At 43.4% G+C, this 14,355-nt stretch overlaps 12 non-coding genes across 12 annotated transcripts; all 12 read left to right on the top strand.

The window, feature by feature from the left end:
- Positions 1-958: 958 nt before the first annotated feature.
- Positions 959-1,077, top strand: LOC136726276 (5S ribosomal RNA). The gene has a single exon (XR_010808094.1). It is a non-coding gene; the product is annotated as a 5S ribosomal RNA (ribosomal RNA).
- A 1,066-nt stretch (positions 1,078-2,143) lies between these two features.
- LOC136726267 (5S ribosomal RNA) lies at positions 2,144-2,262 on the top strand. Its single transcript, XR_010808086.1, has one exon. It is a non-coding gene; the product is annotated as a 5S ribosomal RNA (ribosomal RNA).
- A 1,058-nt stretch (positions 2,263-3,320) lies between these two features.
- LOC136726266 (5S ribosomal RNA) lies at positions 3,321-3,439 on the top strand. The gene has a single exon (XR_010808085.1). It is a non-coding gene; the product is annotated as a 5S ribosomal RNA (ribosomal RNA).
- A 1,066-nt stretch (positions 3,440-4,505) lies between these two features.
- On the top strand, positions 4,506-4,624 carry LOC136726284 (5S ribosomal RNA). The gene has a single exon (XR_010808101.1). It is a non-coding gene; the product is annotated as a 5S ribosomal RNA (ribosomal RNA).
- A 1,050-nt stretch (positions 4,625-5,674) lies between these two features.
- LOC136726292 (5S ribosomal RNA) lies at positions 5,675-5,793 on the top strand. The gene has a single exon (XR_010808108.1). It is a non-coding gene; the product is annotated as a 5S ribosomal RNA (ribosomal RNA).
- Positions 5,794-6,859: 1,066 nt separating this feature from the next.
- Positions 6,860-6,978, top strand: LOC136726291 (5S ribosomal RNA). Its single transcript, XR_010808107.1, has one exon. It is a non-coding gene; the product is annotated as a 5S ribosomal RNA (ribosomal RNA).
- Positions 6,979-8,044: 1,066 nt separating this feature from the next.
- Positions 8,045-8,163, top strand: LOC136726296 (5S ribosomal RNA). The gene has a single exon (XR_010808112.1). It is a non-coding gene; the product is annotated as a 5S ribosomal RNA (ribosomal RNA).
- Positions 8,164-9,218: 1,055 nt separating this feature from the next.
- On the top strand, positions 9,219-9,337 carry LOC136726264 (5S ribosomal RNA). The gene has a single exon (XR_010808083.1). It is a non-coding gene; the product is annotated as a 5S ribosomal RNA (ribosomal RNA).
- Positions 9,338-10,403: 1,066 nt separating this feature from the next.
- LOC136726265 (5S ribosomal RNA) lies at positions 10,404-10,522 on the top strand. Its single transcript, XR_010808084.1, has one exon. It is a non-coding gene; the product is annotated as a 5S ribosomal RNA (ribosomal RNA).
- A 1,058-nt stretch (positions 10,523-11,580) lies between these two features.
- LOC136726311 (5S ribosomal RNA) lies at positions 11,581-11,699 on the top strand. Its single transcript, XR_010808123.1, has one exon. It is a non-coding gene; the product is annotated as a 5S ribosomal RNA (ribosomal RNA).
- A 1,066-nt stretch (positions 11,700-12,765) lies between these two features.
- Positions 12,766-12,884, top strand: LOC136726300 (5S ribosomal RNA). The gene has a single exon (XR_010808116.1). It is a non-coding gene; the product is annotated as a 5S ribosomal RNA (ribosomal RNA).
- Positions 12,885-13,942: 1,058 nt separating this feature from the next.
- On the top strand, positions 13,943-14,061 carry LOC136726288 (5S ribosomal RNA). The gene has a single exon (XR_010808105.1). It is a non-coding gene; the product is annotated as a 5S ribosomal RNA (ribosomal RNA).
- Positions 14,062-14,355: the final 294 nt, after the last annotated feature.

The raw sequence follows: 14,355 nt of genomic DNA, 5'->3' as shown, positions 1-14,355 counted from the left end.
AATAAATCTTGTTCTCCAATGTAAACGGTCCCTAGTAACTAGGGTACATTCATAAATAAATTGAGCATCATGGCTAGAAGTGACTAAATGTTGCCTAATCTTTCTCATCGAGAAATGACAGAATTACAGCAACACAAAAAGGAACTCCACCGGACAAAGTTCAGTGCTCACAAGGAGCCTCATTCAACACACACGGTTCCATTCCCATTCATGCAAAGCACGAAAGTGTAAAACTTGGGAACATACTTGAGAGCAAAGATCACATTCAATCTCATTCAGGCACGGATGTGAATGCAACAAGATGAAATTACTGAAATGATGCCTGCCCTCGAACTGTGATGATGGACTACCCGACTCGCCAATAATATTGGGTTCTGGTGTATTGAAATACAGGAGCTGCTGGATTTGTGTGTTTTCTTACCCCCTCACCATAGTTTGTCAAATGTTTAAACAACTGAACTTATATTCAAGGTTTGTTTCTCTTCATATGTTTTACTGGTTTACATTTGTCTCAGCAACCTGTTGAATGATTCTTCTGCTTTCAAAACAAAATGACAACAGGATGAATGCACACACTTGAAAATACAATACATGCAATGTTATGCATCATAGTGATGCAACCTCCTTTCAGTTTCATACTGCATGTCAATTTAAATCCTTACTGAAATGCACACCTTCTCAAGATTGCGCTTGACTGGCGTGTCAGGCACTCAATTACAGCTGTTTTATCAAGACAATGTGTTCGTTTTGTAATATATAGTTCCGGTCTGGTGTGGCACCCCAGCTAACGCACAACGTTGCCACAATGTTGCCACAACGTGGCGTGTTAGCAGGGACTGTCTGCGGCGCGCTGGTGTGTCCCGGGCTTTAGAGTAGAGAGACAGTTCAATTGCAAGTATGAGCGGCAGAAACGGATATTGCCTTCCCTTTAAGTAGAGCGTCACGGACAGCCTCTCTGGCTTACGGCCATACTAGCCTGAATACGCCCGATCTCATCCGATCTCGGAAGCTAAGCAGGCTCGGGCCTGGTCAGTACTTGGATGGGAGACCGCCTGGGAATACCAGGTGCTGTAAGCTTTTGCATCTTTTACACACCAGAGGGCGACAAATCACGAGTTTTAACTTTGGATACACGCAATTTCATCATTATTTCAGATTTGACTTCCCCAAATACACAGGCATACAATAGATCTTGTTCTCCAACGTAAACGGTCCCTAGTAACTAGTGTACATTCGTAAATAAATTGAGCATCATGGCTAGAAGTGACTAAATGTTGCCTAATCTTTCTCATCGAGAAATGACACAATTACAGCAACACAAAAAGGAACTCCACCGGACAAAGTTCAGTGCTCACAAGGAGCCTCATTCAACACACACGGTTCCATTCCCATTCATGCAAAGCACGAAAGTGTAAAACGTGGGACAATACTTGAGAGCAAAGATCACATTCAATCTCATTCAAGGCACGGATGTGAATGCAACGGGATGAAATTACTGAAATGATGCCTGCCCTCGAACTGTGATGATGGACTACCCGACTCGCCAATAATATTGGGTTCTGGTGTATTGAAATACAGGAGCTGCTGGATTTGTGTGTTTTCTTACCCCCTCACCATAGTTTGTCAAATGTTTAAACAACTGAACTTATATTCAAGGTTTGTTTCTCTTCATATGTTTTACTGGTTTACATTTGTCTCAGCAACCTGTTGAATGATTCTTCTGCTTTCAAAACAAAATGACAACAGGATGAATGCACACACTTGAAAATACAATACATGCAATGTTATGCATCATAGTGATGCAACCTCCTTTCAGTTTCATACTGCATGTCAATTGAAATCCTTACTGAAATGCACACCTTCTCAAGATTGCGCTTGACTGGCGTGTCAGGCACTCAATTACAGCTGTTTTATCAAGACAATGTGTTCGTTTTGTAATATATAGTTCCGGTCTGGTGTGGCACCCCAGCTAACGCACAACGTTGCCACAATGTTGCCACAACGTGGCGTGTTAGCAGGGACTATCTGCGGCGCGCTGCTGTGTCCCGGGCTTTAGAGTAGAGAGACAGTTCAACTGTAAGTATGAACGGCAGAAACGGATATTGCCTTCCCTTTAAGTAGAGCGTCAGGGACAGCCTTTCTGGCTTACGGCCATACTAGCCTGAATACGCCCGATCTCGTCCGATCTCGGAAGCTAAGCAGGCTCGGGCCTGGTCAGTACTTGGATGGGAGACCGCCTGGGAATACCAGGTGCTGTAAGCTTTTGCATCTTTTACACACCAGAGGGCGACAAATCACGAGTTTTAACTTTGGATACACGCAATTTCATCATTATTTCAGATTTGACTTCCCCAAATACACAGGCATACAATAGATCTTGTTCTCCAACGTAAACGGTCCCTAGTAACTAGGGTACATTCATAAATAAATTGAGCATCATGGCTAGAAGTGACTAAATGTTGCCTAATCTTTCTCATCGAGAAATGACACAATTACAGCAACACAAAAAGGAACTCCACCGGACAAAGTTCAGTGCTCACAAGGAGCCTCATTCAACACACACGGTTCCATTCCCATTCATGCAAAGCACGAAAGTGTAAAACTTGGGAACATACTTGAGAGCAAAGATCACATTCAATCTCATTCAAGGCACGGATGTGAATGCAACGGGATGAAATTACTGAAATGATGCCTGCCCTCGAACTGTGATGATGGACTACCCGACTCGCCAATAATATTGGGTTCTGGTGTATTGAAATACAGGAGCTGCTGGATTTGTGTGTTTTCTTACCCCCTCACCATAGTTTGTCAAATGTTTAAACAACTGAACTTATATTCAAGGTTTGTTTCTCTTCATATGTTTTACTGGTTTACATTTGTCTCAGCAACCTCAGCAAAAATGATTCTTCTACTTTCAAAACAAAATGACAACAGGATGAATGCACACACTTGAAAATACAATACATGCAATGTTATGCATCATAGTGATGCAACCTCCTTTCAGTTTCATACTGCATGTCAATTGAAATCCTTACTGAAATGCACACCTTCTCAAGATTGCGCTTGACTGGCGTGTCAGGCACTCAATTACAGCTGTTTTATCAAGACAATGTGTTCGTTTTGTAATATATAGTTCCGGTCTGGTGTGGCACCCCAGCTAACGCACAACGTTGCCACAACGTTTCGTGTTAGCAGGGACTGTCTGCGGCGCGCTGGTGTGTCCCGGACTTTAGAGTAGAGAGACAGTTCAACTGCAAGTATGAGCGGCAGAAACGGATATTGCCTTCCCTTTAAGTAGAGCGTCAGGGACAGCCTCCCTGGCTTACGGCCATACTAGCCTGAATACGCCCGATCTCGTCCGATCTCGGAAGCTAAGCAGGCTCGGGCCTGGTCAGTACTTGGATGGGAGACCGCCTGGGAATACCAGGTGCTGTAAGCTTTTGCATCTTTTACACACCAGAGGGCGACAAATCACGAGTTTTAACTTTGGATACTCGCAATTTCATCATTATTTCAGATTTGACTTCCCCAAATACACAGGCATACAATAGATCTTGTTCTCCAACGTAAACGGTCCCTAGTAACTAGGGTACATTCGTAAATAAATTGAGCATCATGGCTAGAAGTGACTAAATGTTGCCTAATCTTTCTCATCGAGAAATTACACAATTACAGCAACACAAAAAGGAACTCCACCGGACAAAGTTCAGTGCTCACAAGGAGCCTCATTCAACACACACGGTTCCATTCCCATTCATGCAAAGCACGAAAGTGTAAAACTTGGGAACATACTTGAGAGCAAAGATCACATTCAATCTCATTCAAGGCACGGATGTGAATGCAACGGGATGAAATTACTGAAATGATGCCTGCCCTCGAACTGTGATGATGGACTACCCGACTCGCCAATAATATTGGCTTCTGGTGTATTGAAATACAGGAGCTGCTGGATTTGTGTCATTTCTTACCCCCTCACCATAGTTTGTCAAATGTTTAAACAACTGAACTTATATTCAAGGTTTGTTTCTCTTCATATGTTTTACTGGTTTACATTTGTCTCAGCAACCTGTTGAATGATTCTTCTGCTTTCAAAACAAAATGACAACAGGATGAATGCACACACTTGAAAATACAATACATGCAATGTTATGCATCATAGTGATGCAACCTCCTTTCAGTTTCATACTGCATGTCAATTGAAATCCTTACTGAAATGCACACCTTCTCAAGATTGCGCTTGACTGGCGTGTCAGGCACTCAATTACAGCTGTTTTATCAAGACAATGTGTTCGTTTTGTAAAATATAGTTCCGGTCTGGTGTGGCACCCCAGCTAACGCACAACGTTGCCACAATGTTGCCACAACGTGGCGTGTTAGCAGGGACTGTCTGCGGCGCGCTGGTGTGTCCCGGGCTTTAGAGTAGAGAGACAGTTCAACTGTAAGTATGAACGGCAGAAACGGATATTGCCTTCCCTTTAAGTAGAGCGTCAGGGACAGCCTCCCTGGCTTACGGCCATACTAGCCTGAATACGCCCGATCTCGTCCGATCTCGGAAGCCAAGCAGGCTCGGGCCTGGTCAGTACTTGGATGGGAGACCGCCTGGGAATACCAGGTGCTGTAAGCTTTTGCATCTTTTACACACCAGAGGGCGACAAATCACGAGTTTTAACTTTGGATACACGCAATTTCATCATTATTTCAGATTTGACTTCCCCAAATACACAGGCATACAATAGATCTTGTTCTCCAACGTAAACGGTCCCTAGTAACTAGGGTACATTCGTAAATAAATTGAGCATCATGGCTAGAAGTGACTAAATGTTGCCTAATCTTTCTCATCGAGAAATGACACAATTACAGCAACACAAAAAGGAACTCCACCGGACAAAGTTCAGTGCTCACAAGGAGCCTCATTCAACACACACGGTTCCATTCCCATTCATGCAAAGCACGAAAGTGTAAAACTTGGGAACATACTTGAGAGCAAAGATCACATTCAATCTCATTCAAGGCACGGATGTGAATGCAACGGGATGAAATTACTGAAATGATGCCTGCCCTCGAACTGTGATGATGGACTACCCGACTCGCCAATAATATTGGGTTCTGGTGTATTGAAATACAGGAGCTGCTGGATTTGTGTGTTTTCTTACCCCCTCACCATAGTTTGTCAAATGTTTAAACAACTGAACTTATATTCAAGGTTTGTTTCTCTTCATATGTTTTACTGGTTTACATTTGTCTCAGCAACCTGTTGAATGATTCTTCTGCTTTCAAAACAAAATGACAACAGGATGAATGCACACACTTGAAAATACAATACATGCAATGTTATGCATCATAGTGATGCAACCTCCTTTCAGTTTCATACTGCATGTCAATTGAAATCCTTACTGAAATGCACACCTTCTCAAGATTGCGCTTGACTGGCGTGTCAGGCACTCAATTACAGCTGTTTTATCAAGACAATGTGTTCGTTTTGTAATACATAGGTCTGGTGTGGCACCCCAGCTAACGCACAACGTTGCCACAACGTTTCGTGTTAGCAGGGACTGTCTGCGGCGTGCTGGTGTGTCCCGGACTTTAGAGTAGAGAGACAGTTCAACTGTAAGTATGAGCGGCAGAAACGGATATTGCCTTCCCTTTAAGTAGAGCGTCAGGGACAGCCTCCCTGGCTTACGGCCATACTAGCCTGAATACGCCCGATCTCGTCCGATCTCGGAAACTAAGCAGGCTCGGGCCTGGTCAGTACTTGGATGGGAGACCGCCTGGGAATACCAGGTGCTGTAAGCTTTTGCATCTTTTACACACCAGAGGGCGACAAATCACGAGTTTTAACTTTGGATACACGCAATTTCATCATTATTTCAGATTTGACTTCCCCAAATACACAGGCATACAATAGATCTTGTTCTCCAATGTAAACGGTCCCTAGTAACTAGGGTACATTCGTAAATAAATTGAGCATCATGGCTAGAAGTGACTAAATGTTGCCTAATCTTTCTCATCGAGAAATGACACAATTACAGCAACACAAAAAGGAACTCCACCGGACAAAGTTCAGTGCTCACAAGGAGCCTCATTCAACACACACGGTTCCATTCCCATTCATGCAAAGCACGAAAGTGTAAAACTTGGGAACATACTTGAGAGCAAAGATCACATTCAATCTCATTCAAGGCACGGATGTGAATGCAACGGGATGAAATTACTGAAATGATGCCTGCCCTCGAACTGTGATGATGGACTACCCGACTCGCCAATAATATTGGGTTCTGGTGTATTGAAATACAGGAGCTGCTGGATTTGTGTGTTTTCTTACCCCCTCACCATAGTTTGTCAAATGTTTAAACAACTGAACTTATATTCAAGGTTTGTTTCTCTTCATATGTTTTACTGGTTTACATTTGTCTCAGCAACCTGTTGAATGATTCTTCTGCTTTCAAAACAAAATGACAACAGGATGAATGCACACACTTGTAAAAACAATACATGCAATGTTATGCATCATAGTGATGCAACCTCCTTTCAGTTTCATACTGCATGTCAATTGAAATCCTTACTGAAATGCACACCTTCTCAAGATTGCGCTTGACTGGCGTGTCAGGCACTCAATTACAGCTGTTTTATCAAGACAATGTGTTCGTTTTGTAATATATAGTTCCGGTCTGGTGTGGCACCCCAGCTAACGCACAACGTTGCCACAATGTTGCCACAACGTGGCGTGTTAGCAGGGACTGTCTGCGGCGCGCTGGTGTGTCCCGGGCTTTAGAGTAGAGAGACAGTTCAACTGTAAGTATGAACGGCAGAAACGGATATTGCCTTCCCTTTAAGTAGAGCGTCAGGGACAGCATTCCTAGCTCACGGCCATACTAGCCTGAATACGCCCGATCTCGTCCGATCTCGGAAGCTAAGCAGGCTCGGGCCTGGTCAGTACTTGGATGGGAGACCGCCTGGGAATACCAGGTGCTGTAAGCTTTTGCATCTTTTACACACCAGAGGGCGACATATCACGAGTTTTAACTTTGGATACACGCAATTTCATCATTATTTCAGATTTGACTTCCCCAAATACACAGGCATACAATAGATCTTGTTCTCCAATGTAAACGGTCCCTAGTAACTAGGGTACATTCATAAATAAATTGAGCATCATGGCTAGAAGTGACTAAATGTTGCCTAATCTTTCTCATCGAGAAATGACAGAATTACAGCAACACAAAAAGGAACTCCACCGGACAAAGTTCAGTGCTCACAAGGAGCCTCATTCAACACACACGGTTCCATTCCCATTCATGCAAAGCACGAAAGTGTAAAACTTGGGAACATACTTGAGAGCAAAGATCACATTCAATCTCATTCAAGGCACGGATGTGAATGCAACAAGATGAAATTACTGAAATGATGCCTGCCCTCGAACTGTGATGATGGACTACCCGACTCGCCAATAATATTGGGTTCTGGTGTATTGAAATACAGGAGCTGCTGGATTTGTGTGTTTTCTTACCCCCTCACCATAGTTTGTCAAATGTTTAAACAACTGAACTTATATTCAAGGTTTGTTTCTCTTCATATGTTTTACTGGTTTACATTTGTCTCAGCAACCTGTTGAATGATTCTTCTGCTTTCAAAACAAAATGACAACAGGATGAATGCACACACTTGAAAATACAATACATGCAATGTTATGCATCATAGTGATGCAACCTCCTTTCAGTTTCATACTGCATGTCAATTTAAATCCTTACTGAAATGCACACCTTCTCAAGATTGCGCTTGACTGGCGTGTCAGGCACTCAATTACAGCTGTTTTATCAAGACAATGTGTTCGTTTTGTAATATATAGTTCCGGTCTGGTGTGGCACCCCAGCTAACGCACAACGTTGCCACAATGTTGCCACAACGTGGCGTGTTAGCAGGGACTGTCTGCGGCGCGCTGGTGTGTCCCGGGCTTTAGAGTAGAGAGACAGTTCAACTGTAAGTATGAACGGCAGAAACGGATATTGCCTTCCCTTTAAGTAGAGCGTCAGGGACAGCCTCCCTGGCTTACGGCCATACTAGCCTGAATACGCCCGATCTCGTCCGATCTCGGAAGCTAAGCAGGCTTGGGCCTGGTCAGTACTTGGATGGGAGACTGCCTGGAAATACCAGGTGCTGTAAGCTTTTGCATCTTTTACACACCAGAGGGCGACAAATCACGAGTTTTAACTTTGGATACACGCAATTTCATCATTATTTCAGATTTGACTTCCCCAAATACACAGGCATACAATAGATCTTGTTCTCCAACGTAAACGGTCCCTAGTAACTAGGGTACATTCGTAAATAAATTGAGCATCATGGCTAGAAGTGACTAAATGTTGCCTAATCTTTCTCATCGAGAAATGACACAATTACAGCAACACAAAAAGGAACTCCACCGGACAAAGTTCAGTGCTCACAAGGAGCTTCATTCAACACATACGGTTCCATTCCCATTCATGCAAAGCACGAAAGTGTAAAACTTGGGAACATACTTGAGAGCAAAGATCACATTCAATCTCATTCAAGGCACGGATGTGAATGCAACGGGATGAAATTACTGAAATTATGCCTGCCCTCGAACTGTGATGATGGACTACCCGACTCGCCAATAATATTGGGTTCTGGTGTATTGAAGTACAGGAGCTGCTGGATTTGTGTGTTTTCTTACCCCCTCACCATAGTTTGTCAAATGTTTAAACAACTGAACTTATATTCAAGGTTTGTTTCTCTTCATATGTTTTACTGGTTTACATTTGTCTCAGCAACCTGTTGAATGATTCTTCTGCTTTCAAAACAAAATGACAACAGGATGAATGCACACACTTGAAAATACAATACATGCAATGTTATGCATCATAGTGATGCAACCTCCTTTCAGTTTCATACTGCATGTCAATTGAAATCCTTACTGAAATGCACACCTTCTCAAGATTGCGCTTGACTGGCGTGTCAGGCACTCAATTACAGCTGTTTTATCAAGACAATGTGTTCGTTTTGTAATATATAGTTCCGGTCTGGTGTGGCACCCCAGCTAACGCACAACGTTGCCACAACGTTTCGTGTTAGCAGGGACTGTCTGCGGCGCGCTGGTGTGTCCCGGACTTTAGAGTAGAGAGACAGTTCAATTGCAAGTATGAGCGGCAGAAACGGATATTGCCTTCCCTTTAAGTAGAGCGTCAGGGACAGCCTCTCTGGCTTACGGCCATACTAGCCTGAATACGCCCGATCTCATCCGATCTCGGAAGCTAAGCAGGCTCGGGCCTGGTCAGTACTTGGATGGGAGACCGCCTGGGAATACCAGGTGCTGTAAGCTTTTGCATCTTTTACACACCAGAGGGCGACAAATCACGAGTTTTAACTTTGGATACACGCAATTTCATCATTATTTCAGATTTGACTTCCCCAAATACACAGGCATACAATAGATCTTGTTCTCCAACGTAAACGGTCCCTAGTAACTAGTGTACATTCGTAAATAAATTGAGCATCATGGCTAGAAGTGACTAAATGTTGCCTAATCTTTCTCATCGAGAAATGACACAATTACAGCAACACAAAAAGGAACTCCACCGGACAAAGTTCAGTGCTCACAAGGAGCCTCATTCAACACACACGGTTCCATTCCCATTCATGCAAAGCACGAAAGTGTAAAACTTGGGACAATACTTGAGAGCAAAGATCACATTCAATCTCATTCAAGGCACGGATGTGAATGCAACGGGATGAAATTACTGAAATGATGCCTGCCCTCGAACTGTGATGATGGACTACCCGACTCGCCAATAATATTGGGTTCTGGTGTATTGAAATACAGGAGCTGCTGGATTTGTGTGTTTTCTTACCCCCTCACCATAGTTTGTCAAATGTTTAAACAACTGAACTTATATTCAAGGTTTGTTTCTCTTCATATGTTTTACTGGTTTACATTTGTCTCAGCAACCTGTTGAATGATTCTTCTGCTTTCAAAACAAAATGACAACAGGATGAATGCACACACTTGAAAATACAATACATGCAATGTTATGCATCATAGTGATGCAACCTCCTTTCAGTTTCATACTGCATGTCAATTGAAATCCTTACTGAAATGCACACCTTCTCAAGATTGCGCTTGACTGGCGTGTCAGGCACTCAATTACAGCTGTTTTATCAAGACAATGTGTTCGTTTTGTAATATATAGTTCCGGTCTGGTGTGGCACCCCAGCTAACGCACAACGTTGCCACAATGTTGCCACAACGTGGCGTGTTAGCAGGGACTATCTGCGGCGCGCTGCTGTGTCCCGGGCTTTAGAGTAGAGAGACAGTTCAACTGTAAGTATGAACGGCAGAAACGGATATTGCCTTCCCTTTAAGTAGAGCGTCAGGGACAGCCTTTCTGGCTTACGGCCATACTAGCCTGAATACGCCCGATCTCGTCCGATCTCGGAAGCTAAGCAGGCTCGGGCCTGGTCAGTACTTGGATGGGAGACCGCCTGGGAATACCAGGTGCTGTAAGCTTTTGCATCTTTTACACACCAGAGGGCGACAAATCACGAGTTTTAACTTTGGATACACGCAATTTCATCATTATTTCAGATTTGACTTCCCCAAATACACAGGCATACAATAGATCTTGTTCTCCAACGTAAACGGTCCCTAGTAACTAGGGTACATTCATAAATAAATTGAGCATCATGGCTAGAAGTGACTAAATGTTGCCTAATCTTTCTCATCGAGAAATGACACAATTACAGCAACACAAAAAGGAACTCCACCGGACAAAGTTCAGTGCTCACAAGGAGCCTCATTCAACACACACGGTTCCATTCCCATTCATGCAAAGCACGAAAGTGTAAAACTTGGGAACATACTTGAGAGCAAAGATCACATTCAATCTCATTCAAGGCACGGATGTGAATGCAACGGGATGAAATTACTGAAATGATGCCTGCCCTCGAACTGTGATGATGGACTACCCGACTCGCCAATAATATTGGGTTCTGGTGTATTGAAATACAGGAGCTGCTGGATTTGTGTGTTTTCTTACCCCCTCACCATAGTTTGTCAAATGTTTAAACAACTGAACTTATATTCAAGGTTTGTTTCTCTTCATATGTTTTACTGGTTTACATTTGTCTCAGCAACCTCAGCAAAAATGATTCTTGTACTTTCAAAACAAAATGACAACAGGATGAATGCACACACTTGAAAATACAATACATGCAATGTTATGCATCATAGTGATGCAACCTCCTTTCAGTTTCATACTGCATGTCAATTGAAATCCTTACTGAAATGCACACCTTCTCAAGATTGCGCTTGACTGGCGTGTCAGGCACTCAATTACAGCTGTTTTATCAAGACAATGTGTTCGTTTTGTAATATATAGTTCCGGTCTGGTGTGGCACCCCAGCTAACGCACAACGTTGCCACAACGTTTCGTGTTAGCAGGGACTGTCTGCGGCGCGCTGGTGTGTCCCGGACTTTAGAGTAGAGAGACAGTTCAACTGCAAGTATGAGCGGCAGAAACGGATATTGCCTTCCCTTTAAGTAGAGCGTCAGGGACAGCCTCCCTGGCTTACGGCCATACTAGCCTGAATACGCCCGATCTCGTCCGATCTCGGAAGCTAAGCAGGCTCGGGCCTGGTCAGTACTTGGATGGGAGACCGCCTGGGAATACCAGGTGCTGTAAGCTTTTGCATCTTTTACACACCAGAGGGCGACAAATCACGAGTTTTAACTTTGGATACACGCAATTTCATCATTATTTCAGATTTGACTTCCCCAAATACACAGGCATACAATAGATCTTGTTCTCCAACGTAAACGGTCCCTAGTAACTAGGGTACATTCGTAAATAAATTGAGCATCATGGCTAGAAGTGACTAAATGTTGCCTAATCTTTCTCATCGAGAAATTACACAATTACAGCAACACAAAAAGGAACTCCACCGGACAAAGTTCAGTGCTCACAAGGAGCCTCATTCAACACACACGGTTCCATTCCCATTCATGCAAAGCACGAAAGTGTAAAACTTGGGAACATACTTGAGAGCAAAGATCACATTCAATCTCATTCAAGGCACGGATGTGAATGCAACGGGATGAAATTACTGAAATGATGCCTGCCCTCGAACTGTGATGATGGACTACCCGACTCGCCAATAATATTGGGTTCTGGTGTATTGAAATACAGGAGCTGCTGGATTTGTGTGTTTTCTTACTCCCTCACCATAGTTTGTCAAATGTTTAAACAACTGAACTTATATTCAAGGTTTGTTTCTCTTCATATGTTTTACTGGTTTACATTTGTCTCAGCAACCTGTTGAATGATTCTTCTGCTTTCAAAACAAAATGACAACAGGATGAATGCACACACTTGAAAATACAATACATGCAATGTTATGCATCATAGTGATGCAACCTCCTTTCAGTTTCATACTGCATGTCAATTGAAATCCTTACTGAAATGCACACCTTCTCAAGATTGCGCTTGACTGGCGTGTCAGGCACTCAATTACAGCTGTTTTATCAAGACAATGTGTTCGTTTTGTAATATATAGTTCCGGTCTGGTGTGGCACCCCAGCTAACGCACAACGTTGCCACAATGTTGCCACAACGTGGCGTGTTAGCAGGGACTATCTGCGGCGCGCTGCTGTGTCCCGGGCTTTAGAGTAGAGAGACAGTTCAACTGTAAGTATGAACGGCAGAAACGGATATTGCCTTCCCTTTAAGTAGAGCGTCAGGGACAGCCTTTCTGGCTTACGGCCATACTAGCCTGAATACGCCCGATCTCGTCCGATCTCGGAAGCTAAGCAGGCTCGGGCCTGGTCAGTACTTGGATGGGAGACCGCCTGGGAATACCAGGTGCTGTAAGCTTTTGCATCTTTTACACACCAGAGGGCGACAAATCACGAGTTTTAACTTTGGATACACGCAATTTCATCATTATTTCAGATTTGACTTCCCCAAATACACAGGCATACAATAGATCTTGTTCTCCAACGTAAACGGTCCCTAGTAACTAGGGTACATTCATAAATAAATTGAGCATCATGGCTAGAAGTGACTAAATGTTGCCTAATCTTTCTCATCGAGAAATGACACAATTACAGCAACACAAAAAAGAACTCCACCGGACAAAGTTCAGTGCTCACAAGGAGCCTCATTCAACACACACGGTTCCATTCCCATTCATGCAAAGCACGAAAGTGTAAAACTTGGGAACATACTTGAGAGCAAAGATCACATTCAATCTCATTCAAGGCACGGATGTGAATGCAACGGGATGAAATTACTGAAATGATGCCTGCCCTCGAACTGTGATGATGGACTACCCGACTCGCCAATAATATTGGGTTCTGGTGTATTGAAATACAGGAGCTGCTGGATTTGTGTGTTTTCTTACCCCCTCACCATAGTTTGTCAAATGTTTAAACAACTGAACTTATATTCAAGGTTTGTTTCTCTTCATATGTTTTACTGGTTTACATTTGTCTCAGCAACCTCAGCAAAAATGATTCTTCTACTTTCAAAACAAAATGACAACAGGATGAATGCACACACTTGAAAATACAATACATGCAATGTTATGCATCATAGTGATGCAACCTCCTTTCAGTTTCATACTGCATGTCAATTGAAATCCTTACTGAAATGCACACCTTCTCAAGATTGCGCTTGACTGGCGTGTCAGGCACTCAATTACAGCTGTTTTATCAAGACAATGTGTTCGTTTTGTAATATATAGTTCCGGTCTGGTGTGGCACCCCAGCTAACGCACAACGTTGCCACAACGTTTCGTGTTAGCAGGGACTGTCTGCGGCGCGCTGGTGTGTCCCGGACTTTAGAGTAGAGAGACAGTTCAACTGCAAGTATGAGCGGCAGAAACGGATATTGCCTTCCCTTTAAGTAGAGCGTCAGGGACAGCCTCCCTGGCTTACGGCCATACTAGCCTGAATACGCCCGATCTCGTCCGATCTCGGAAGCTAAGCAGGCTCGGGCCTGGTCAGTACTTGGATGGGAGACCGCCTGGGAATACCAGGTGCTGTAAGCTTTTGCATCTTTTACACACCAGAGGGCGACAAATCACGAGTTTTAACTTTGGATACACGCAATTTCATCATTATTTCAGATTTGACTTCCCCAAATACACAGGCATACAATAGATCTTGTTCTCCAACGTAAACGGTCCCTAGTAACTAGGGTACATTCGTAAATAAATTGAGCATCATGGCTAGAAGTGACTAAATGTTGCCTAATCTTTCTCATCGAGAAATTACACAATTACAGCAACACAAAAAGGAACTCCACCGGACAAAGTTCAGTGCTCACAAGGAGCCTCATTCAA

The sequence above is a fragment of the Amia ocellicauda genome, unplaced genomic scaffold, assembly GCF_036373705.1.
Source record: "Amia ocellicauda isolate fAmiCal2 unplaced genomic scaffold, fAmiCal2.hap1 HAP1_SCAFFOLD_247, whole genome shotgun sequence".
In the NCBI taxonomy this organism is placed as follows: Eukaryota; Metazoa; Chordata; class Actinopteri; order Amiiformes; family Amiidae; genus Amia; species Amia ocellicauda.
Note: the sequence above shows the minus strand (reverse complement) of the source record. Positions and strands in the feature narration are given on the sequence as shown.